The sequence below is a fragment of the Manis javanica genome, chromosome X (assembly GCF_040802235.1).
Source record: "Manis javanica isolate MJ-LG chromosome X, MJ_LKY, whole genome shotgun sequence".
Taxonomy (NCBI): domain Eukaryota; kingdom Metazoa; phylum Chordata; class Mammalia; order Pholidota; family Manidae; genus Manis; species Manis javanica.
In genome coordinates, this window is record NC_133174.1 from 1,134,858 (window position 1) to 1,144,540 (window position 9,683).

General features: G+C 45.9%; 1 long non-coding RNA gene across 5 annotated transcripts in view; it reads left to right on the forward strand.

Moving 5' to 3' along the window:
- Positions 1-8,607, forward strand: part of LOC118971542 (uncharacterized) — a 34,211-nt gene extending 25,604 nt beyond the window's left edge. For 4 of the 5 annotated variants that reach the window (XR_012127410.1, XR_012127409.1, XR_012127412.1 and 1 more), the window contains one exon: positions 8,263-8,607. This is a non-coding gene — a long non-coding RNA (uncharacterized lncRNA). Of the gene's footprint in view, positions 1-8,256 lie in introns of all 5 variants that reach the window. The other variant, XR_012127411.1, reaches the window with a different exon arrangement.
- The last annotated feature ends 1,076 nt before the right edge of the window (positions 8,608-9,683 follow it).

A 9,683-nucleotide genomic window follows, 5' to 3' on the forward strand; every position in this document is an offset into this window, starting at 1 on the left:
CACGTCTAATCAGTTGAGGGTCTGAGTAGAACAAAAGGGTGGAAGAAGGGAAAATCCTTTCTCTACCCGCCTGTTGAGCTGCGACTTCTATCTTCTCCTGCCCTCAGACTAAAGCTTAGACCATCCTCTGTCCTGGGTCTGTAGCTTGCAGACAGATTGTGAGATTTTCCCTCCATAATCACATGAGCCAACTGCTTAAAGGGTCTCTCTACCCATTTATCCACCCTTCTCTTTATATATATCTCTGTCCATCACCCATCCATCCATCCACCCACCCATCCATCCACCCATCCACCCATCCATCCATCATCCATCCACCCATCCATCCATCCATGCATCTCTCTATCTCTCTCTCTCTCTCTATATATATATATGTCTATCATCTATGCATGCATGCATCCACCTCTCTCTCTCTCTCTCTCTCTCTCTCTCTCTCTCTCTCTCTCATCTATCTATCTATCTATCTATTATATCATCCATCCATCCATCCATGTGATTGGTTCCATTTCCACGGAGAACCCCAGCTAACATACTTTTGCATTTCGAAATCTTCCAGGCTGCCCTCAACCGTTTCTCTTCTTTATCCATCTCAAATAAAGGTTCAGAAACAATGCCTCTCACCTATAACTTTATCTTTCTGCTTCCGCATCTGTGATCTATACCTCAAGCCCCGTCCCACCTCCAGGCACCAGCAACAACCATCTCCCTCCGTGTGCCAACTAATTTCTTGTATCTCCCCAACACTGTGGAGAAAACTCCCATCATCATAATTGTCTCAGCGCCATCTGTCCCTTGTGCTGGCTTCTTCACTTAGCTTCCGACCCCATTTTCTTCTGTCCTGTCTCTCAGACGAATTCAGCTACGCCAGACAGCCTCCGAGTGTTCCTGGAAATGCAGAATCCACAAATTGTTATTCGGTAGTCTGGAGGAGAAACTTTCCAAACAATTTCACAAGTGACTGTGCCCCAGCCCCCGCTACCAATTTTCAGGGTTCAGCAAACTTTTCTAAAAGAGCCCCATCATAAACCGTTTAGCATTTGTAGGCTAAGAGGGGAAAATTGAGGCGCTCACGTAGGTTACCTTCACAATGGAACCATTTAAAAACGGGAAAACCGTTCTTAGCTTCTGCGTCGCCCAGGTGGCCATGGAGACCCAGTTGAAATCTGACCTCCTGTGGGAATCGTTGGAAATAAATCCTTCCCAATGTTGACGTGTCTTCTACCCTTCATTGGCTCAGCCCTCCTGCAGATGTGGTCTCTGCTACACTAATGTTTTTTCTTCCTTGGGAATGATTTTTGTACCGGGCAGCTGGTTAAACATGCGTCGTCCAGAAGAAAATAGCTGCATTTCCTGAGCAGGAGAATATTCAGAAACTTTGTGGGTTCTGAATCCCACACATTTTCTAAACTCGAAGGGGATAGGTGGGGAGGCTAATATGCATTCATTCTAAATGCCAGGCACATTTTTATTCATCACCCTTTTGAATTATTTCCTACTTCCTTTAATTAGAATTGAACAACGATACTCTAGATGGATTCAGACATCCGTACCTACAAGTAAATTATAGCGGGTAGTGAAAGGCATTCCTATCTCCCTGGTGGCAGGCGCCAGTTCCAAGATTTTTTTCCTGAGGCTTCAAAATACACTCAGGTATTATTGAAATGCCTGCTCCTACGGATATTTGCAGAATAATTTAGCGACTGGAATTATGTTACTACTAATCAACTACTAATCATTTTACTAGTAATAAGCAGGTTTCCAGATATCTTCAGGAAACGCGTTCCCATTTTCTCGGGCTTTCTCTTCTTCATGTTTTTTTTTATTTTGGCATTATTAATGTACAATTACATGAGCAACATTGTGGTTACTAGACTCCCCCTATTATCAAGTCCCCACCACATACCCCATTACAGTCACTGTCCATCAGTGTAGTAAGATGCTATAGAGTCACTGCTTGTCTTCTCTGTGTTATACTGACTTCCCTATATCCCCCCCCCACACACACTACATTATGTGTGCTAATTTTAATGCCCCTTTTTCCCCTTATCCCTCCCTTCCCATCCATCTTCCCCAGGCCCTTTCCCTTTGGGAACTGTTAGTCCATTCTTGGGTTCTCTGAGTCTGCTGCTGTTTTGTTCCTTCAGATTTTGCTTTGTTCTTATGCTCCACAGCGGAGTGAAACCATTTGGTACTTGTCTTTCTCCGCCTGACTTATTTCCTGGAGCATAATACCCTCTAGCTCCATCCATGTTGTTGCAAATGGTAGGATCTGTTTTCTCCTTATGGCTGAATAGTATTCCATTGTGCATATGTTCCACCTGTTCTTTATCCATTTATCTACTGATGGACACTTAGGTTGCTTCCATTTCTTGGTGATTGTAAATAGTGCTGCGATCAACATAGGGGTGCATCTGTCTTTTTCAAACTGGGCTCCTGCATTCTTAGGGTAAATTCCTAGGAGTGGGATTTATCTGGGTCAAATGGTATTTCTATTTCTTTTCTTGATTTTTGAGCTGTTTTTTTTTTTTATGGGTTCTGGAAAGCCAGGCTTCGGTGATGATGGACTTCCTACCATTTCTTCATGTAAAAGCATCCTTTTCATTTTTGTTTTTGTTTTTTCCATTGGGGCTGTGTGTGTGTCTACTTTCTAACCAATCCTGGTGGACTATCTCTCATGTCCATGTTTCCGGGTTACAGAACTCTAATGTCATTGGTGAATGACTACCCCCAACCTGGTTTATTGTGTCTGCCCCATTGACCAACTCCCATCACCACCTGTTAATGATACAACCTCCTGCGCTGTCCCTGTAGAATATGCATGAAGACCATACCTATGTGCAATATGCTTCCCTATTTTAAACATTTAAAAAATAACCCACAAGCCATGCTTGTAACCAATGGCTTTTCTTCCTTTCAAACCTATGTTTGAAAAGGAACGTATAACACTTGCTACCAGACTTTATGCAACGTAAAGTCATTAGCCACAAGCTGCCCATTCCTCCACCTCCTACAAAAATATTTGGGAATCAAAATCGTGATTTTTACCCCAAATGTTTACCCAAATGCATTCATTTTTTAGCCGGAAGATTTTTCACAGATTGAATTTTTTTCTAAAAATTGGAAATAGCCCAGTTCTTCCATATACTGCAAAGCTCTGTTCTGGCTTGATAAGGCACTCAGGTGGTGGAACAACATGACAGGAAAATTGGCAACTGCTTGCATGACATTTTTGCACACACGGAAATTTTCTCAGTGCAAGGCTTCCTGGATGGGGCCTCCGGCCTGAGATTTGTATGCATCTCTTTGTGGTGCTGGCTGGTCCTCACAGACGCCCTGCCAAGATGTTGGGAATCCAGTGGGAAGTACTACCTGGTTTGATAACCTGCTTACATTTCTGACGTTACACGTCTATTCCTGTTTGAATAGTTGTTAACTATCTTAATGCTCATCTTTTTTGTTGAATGCATGGTTTGCATCCAATTTTCCCCTCCCTCCTTGGGGGACGTATAGCATAGGAACACTGGTGTACTGGGAAAGGTTTGACAATAATAACTGGTTTTCCAGGAAAAGAAAAGAAACACTGGTCTGTGGTGTCGACACTCCTGGCATGGCGAAGGACATGGGATGAGGGTTTGGGGAGCAATGAGCAGTGTTGGGGCTCAAGAGCCTGTGTGAGCTGATAGCTGCACACCTCTACATTAATGTGGGGATGGTGGACACGGATGAGAAACCTGGCAGAATTGTAGAATCGCTGGCCGGGCTCCTGCAGGACATGGCCTCCATCCAGAGAATGTGCCTCTTGGGAGGGAACTCTGGGAGGCCACCTCGGTTGTCCCCATCACCTGCAGCTCCACCCACGGGTGAAGGTGTGGAATGAGGCAGCTCTGATGGACAGTCGTGCACAGTGGGCACCACGCCGTGCCATGTATGCAGGGCGCATCCCCGCACCTCTCGGGTCTGCATTCACTTCATCCACTTGCAAATGAGAATCAAGTCTCTGCTTGCGTTCCTCTTGGGCTTGTGGGAGGAATCAGAGGAGGCAATGCAAGTGTGCAGGTCTGCAGTAAAGACTCAGGTCCTCTCTAGTGACGATCGCCTCCAGTGGGCAGATGATACCACTGTCTCTCGCTGGGGTTCCACATTGTGGTGAGCTGCCGCGAAGGTCCTGGGCTCTCTCCTTTGGCATCGGGGGAGATTCAGACCATGCAAGCCCCTGCGGAGGCATTCGGGAGCCTCACCCTGCCCTCCTGGAACCACCATGAAAACCAAGCCTATCTCCCTCCTCTATTCTGTGAGCTTGTTTTTGAGTCATTGTGGGAAGCCTGTCTTCTCTCCCTAGAAAGTCACATGATGCAAGCCCTGCAAGAGCCTGGCCCCATTATGTAAGCTGTTTCCTACCCTCTAGATGTGCGTGTGATGCTTTAAGTCTAGATATCTAAACCACATGTTGGGTTGGGGTCCATCCTGCCTCTTCAGGATGGTGACAACAACAAACATCCTTCAGTGACTCGGTGATTCTGCAGTGACAGCCCCAGATCCCAGATACCATGTGTTTCCCAGTCAGAACCTTCTCTGTATGGAGTGTGGGGTTTTCTTTCTCTTTTATTTTTCATTGACACTTTATTTTTTTCTTTTAGGAAAATCAGTTAGTTGAAAGACTGGACCCTTTCTTTTTGCAGGCAAATCTGTGCCTGTATGAGAAAGAGCAGGGACTCTACAGGTAACAGGTATCACACAGTCTATCCTCTGCCCCTTTGAGCACATCCCCAGTGCATGAGACTCAATGGGGCCGCCCAAAAGCACACGCTCATTCCATTTGGCAGGGAGCTTGGGGCCATGCACCCTCCGTGCCATGCAAGGATGTGTGGGGTTCTGCACAGCTCACTGGCATGGCTAGTGACGGCTTGGCCGGGGGACAGGCTGAAATACTCCTATTCTGCCAAATGCTCTTTGACCAAAGCCACATAATATGTGTGAAAATCTGATGGTGTGAAAATCCCCTTGTTTAGACATTCCTGCCTCGAGGCAGATTGAATCCACCTCTCTTGCTGGTCCTGAAGGTGTTCTCTCGAGAGTCAGTGGGGCAAGCTAGGCATCACCACTGTGCAGCTGCCCTGTGTAACTTTTGTAGATGAAAATGCATATTTGTAGAACGCAGCCCTGACAGTCTTGGAAGCCCTGGGCTGTAGATGGGGTAAGCTGCCCGGCCCACAAAGATGCAGCACAGGAAGACGGGACCACAGTTGGCATCATCCCTCTGAAGGGATTTCCATGCACCTTTCAGTGCAAATGGCCAGGTGATTCTGTCTCTCGCTCCTCGAGTTACATAGCTTCCAAACTATGGGGGGCAATTCCTGCTAACTAACACCAATACCTAATGACAGTCCCAGCAGGGGAGTAAGAGGCTCTCTGAACCAAAACATGTGGGAACCATGAATTCAGAAGGTGAGACGCTCTCTTGGTGTTTTCTTTGCTAATGTGCAGTTAAATCTTCTTCAAGAAGAGATTTGGTGGTTCCGATTGTCAATTTCCCCCAACGGATGTGACCACAGAACTTTTCTACTGGGGTCATTGATGAATACTTTAATTCAACTGGAACCCAAGGAATATGACCATTATAATCCTCAGCTTGTCACCTAGTAAGCTAATAATACCATGTGTGGCGTGATACGTAGGTCCTGGATTTCCAAGGGAGTTGCATACCTTTCAGAGGTAGACCCCAGGAAGCAGAAACCCCAAGGTGCCACCCATCCCACAGTGTATGTAAACACACTGCAAGCTGGAAATGGCAGCAGTGTGCAGCCCGGGGGTTCCCTGGGTCCGCTTCGCCGAGGAGGTGGCGGGGGTGGGCAACCTGGGACAGCCACCTGTATGAACTTCAGCAGTAACTGCACACACCCAGGCAATTTGTCATGGAGAGGATGAGTGGAGCCCCCAAGCTGGGTCAGCTCCGGTGGAAGCGCAGGCATGGCTGCCGACAGCACGCGTGAGCGATTGTATTGTCTCCCTCCGTGCCAGCGTGTGGCGTGTCCTGGGGGGCAGATGCAGCTCCTCTGAGGGAGGGCAGATTAGGTCAAGCCAGGGGAAGAAGTTGCAAATGAGGGTTTATAAATAATGGAGGGAAAGGGGACCTTTATAAAACCCAGAAAGAAATTGGTTATAACTAATGTGTGAACAGCAAATGAAGATACAAAGGGATTTATAATATTTTTTTCATTAAATTTTAAAAGCGAGTCATGCTATGTGGAGGCTCTTAGAGGGTACTGTTGCCAAAGGCAGAGTTTGTGTGGGGAGGGCCCTGTGGTCTTCGGTGGAGGATATTCAAAGCTCCAGTCTGCGGTGAACACACTGCATTTGCCTGGAGCACCGGGCTCCGCTTCGAAAACGGAAGTCTGAAGGTCAATGCTGGCCGACACGGGTAGGTAATGCTGGCGTGCTCCGGGGTATAGCCGCTGAAAGGCCACCTTTCACTGAATGTTAGCATCTGTCCATCTCAGCGGTGTGGACAATTCTTTTAGACCAGGGTAACTGGCTGCTTAAACTTACATAACTACCCTTGGTGAAAGACACATTCAGGTGGAGATTCTAAAAGCAAAGATATAATAGAGGGATATTTAATGCAATATAAAGATATCCTGTAAGGGAAAAAAGACATGCATGTGATCTTCCAGGCATTATGAAATGAGCAGTGTTTAAAATATAGAGCATCCCATATGAGTTAAATTGTTGCCAACATGGGGGTATAAGCATTATTCTTCTGTTTTCCAAATTTCTAGAGTAGCATGTGTCTCAGTTGCTGGGAAGGGGATGGAGATGAAACTGAGTAAGTAATGTTCACAGCAACCCGCCGTTCACAATTTCCTAAACCACGGGAGAATATCATGCCTCTCTTGTGTTATTTATGAACCATAACTTTTGAATCAATATTACAATTACACGTGGCTGGCATTTAATCTGTACTGCATAAAGTCACAGAAACTCTTTGGAATCTCATTGTTTATTTCTGGAACAAATAGCTAAGCAGAGAGAACAGTAAAGCGAACTGAACATATTCCACAGAATATGTTTTATGATTTCTTTGCATCGTGAGTCAGGCTGTCTTTCCACAGCCATGATTCCCCCGGTGAAACTAGGAACAGAAGCCTTTTTCAACCAACATACTTTGTTCCTTTGGATTTATTCCTTGGTAAAACTAACAATAACCCTGTAAGGAGTCTGCACAAGGACCCAGACTAACCTGATTCACTCATTCATGAGTGCATTCATTCATTGAATTCATTTAATGGATTGCCTAGACTGTGCCAGGTATTGAAGTAGGTCTGGGTACACATGGGTGTAAATATCTGGTCTCAGAAAGTAATGGATGGATGGTTGGATAAATGGATACATGAGTCAGTGGGCGGATGGGTGAATGAGTGGATGGATGGATGGATGGATGGATGGGTGGATGGATGGATGGGTAGATGGATGGATGGATGGATGGATGGATGGATGGATGGATGGATGGGTAGATGAATGATGGATGGGTGGATGGGTGGATGGATGGATGGATGGATGGATGGGTGGATGGATGGATGGGTAGATGAATGGATGGGTGGATGGGTGGATGGATGGATGGGTGGATGGGTGTGGATGGGTAGATGCATGGGTAGATGGATGGATGGGTGGATGGGTGGATGGATGGATGGGTGGATGCATGGGTAGATGGATAGATGGATGGATGGATGGGTAGATGGATGGATGGATGGATGGATGGATGGATGGATCAGTGGGTAGGTAGATGTATCTGTGGATGGATGGTTGGATAGAAGATTCTCAACTTCCTAGCTTACTCCCAACCCTTCCCATCCTTCAGCCTATCTGCTGGTCCCAGAGGGTCAAAATGAGTCATGCCGTGCAGAGGTTATAAGTGGATTTGCTGTTGTCAGTAGCCCCCGAGATGAGCTGTGTCTCACACCACTCAACATTTCTGCAACTCCAGTGTCATATCTTTAAGGCAGAGATATCCGTAGTGCCTACCTCACAGCATCGTTGAGGATTTTATGTAAGAAACTCTGGGTCCAGATGGCATACGGAGAGCTCAGCACATGATCCTCCGCCTGAGTGATTGTTACGTGTGTCCCCTCAAATGAACTTGAGGATGTTACCCTGGAGTGGTTCAAGAACAAGGGCCATCATTTTCCAACGGAAACCTCCATAAGCTCATTTATCATTTTCAATGAAATGACCCCACTTTTAAATTGACATTTCTTCCAGTAATAGAACCTGGAGCCCACAGTTATCTGGAATGACCAGACATCACAAAAACATGGACAGAAAATGGGAAGCACAGATAACCGTGCACCAAACACAAGAAGACCATGGAGCTGTCCCCAGGAGAGAGAGCAGAAAGCAACGAAAGATGTCATCTGGGTGGACACGCAAGTCCTGAAGTTGGACACACAGGAGTTTGCAACATGCCTGATCCTAGCGCATGTTACCTTGGGCTGCATGACTTACCTTTCTCAGTTCCCCAATCTACATAAATAATCAACATTTCTCCCTCATTGACAGGGGTTCTTGAAGGATCGAAATAAATTATGTCCAGCCTGACAGCACTGATGTTTACATGGTGTTGATATCTTTTTATTTATCTCTGGGTTGCATCCAACATGTGCTAAGTGGAAATGTTTATGTCCCATAAATGTCTCACTTTAGTCCCTTAGAACCAATTCCAGAATGTGGACTTTTCTGCGTCTTCATCTATAAAGTAAGTAAGCAAAGAGCACATTACCATGTTTTTCCTTTCCCTGCAACATCACACTTCTTCGAAATGTACTAACAATATTCTTGGTCTTTAACATGTTTCTCCACACGACCGAGAGAGATGTGAATAGGGGACCCACCACTTAACAATAATCACCTTATTGATTTTTTTTCCCCCTTGAGCATTTCTGAAACTTTTGGCAAGAATCCTGAGGTTGCCGAGGCCATGTGGGTGCAGGGGTCACCCAAACAGAGCATCTCAAAGTGAGGCTGTGGGTGCCTGAGTGCGGGGTTTCACGGAGCCCCCTGCAAACGTGTGCATCCTGCATTCACATTCAGAATTTTCATGTGAATCTCCAAGATAACTGTCTCCCTCTTATCGCAGCTGCCCCCATGCACAACTCCAGCCAATAGAAAAAGAGAAAACCACCTTCACCATTTAGATCTCTAGACAAAGTCCAACATCTTTTTTTTTTTAATGTGAAGTTTCAAAGAAGCATGTGAATTCTTATCTTGTTAGCTGGCATTCCAGCCTGTGACTTAACCTGACAATTCCATCCTGTTTAATCAATAAGATTCTTACTTGGGGTCACATCTATTTTTTTTCTAACTGTGCCTTGGTGAACTGACAATATTCAGAATAAGGGTCCCCGGCGTGTGTCAGGGGTTTGCTTATGCCATTATCATTCAAGACATTCCACATACATTAATACTTCTCACAATGGCCTCATACAGGAGGTATCATAGAATTATTCTCATGCTTCAAATCCGGCACCCCAGGATGTCCTAATGATGGGAGGCTCGAATTTGGGTTTAAGCGGAAGGCAGTCTGATTCCAGACCACGCTTGGAGCTGGGACTCCCAGCTGGAGAGGGCTTGATGCCTCCTTGGAGGGGGCTTCCCGCCCGCTCCTCTGCCCATTGAAGGGCGAGGCATCC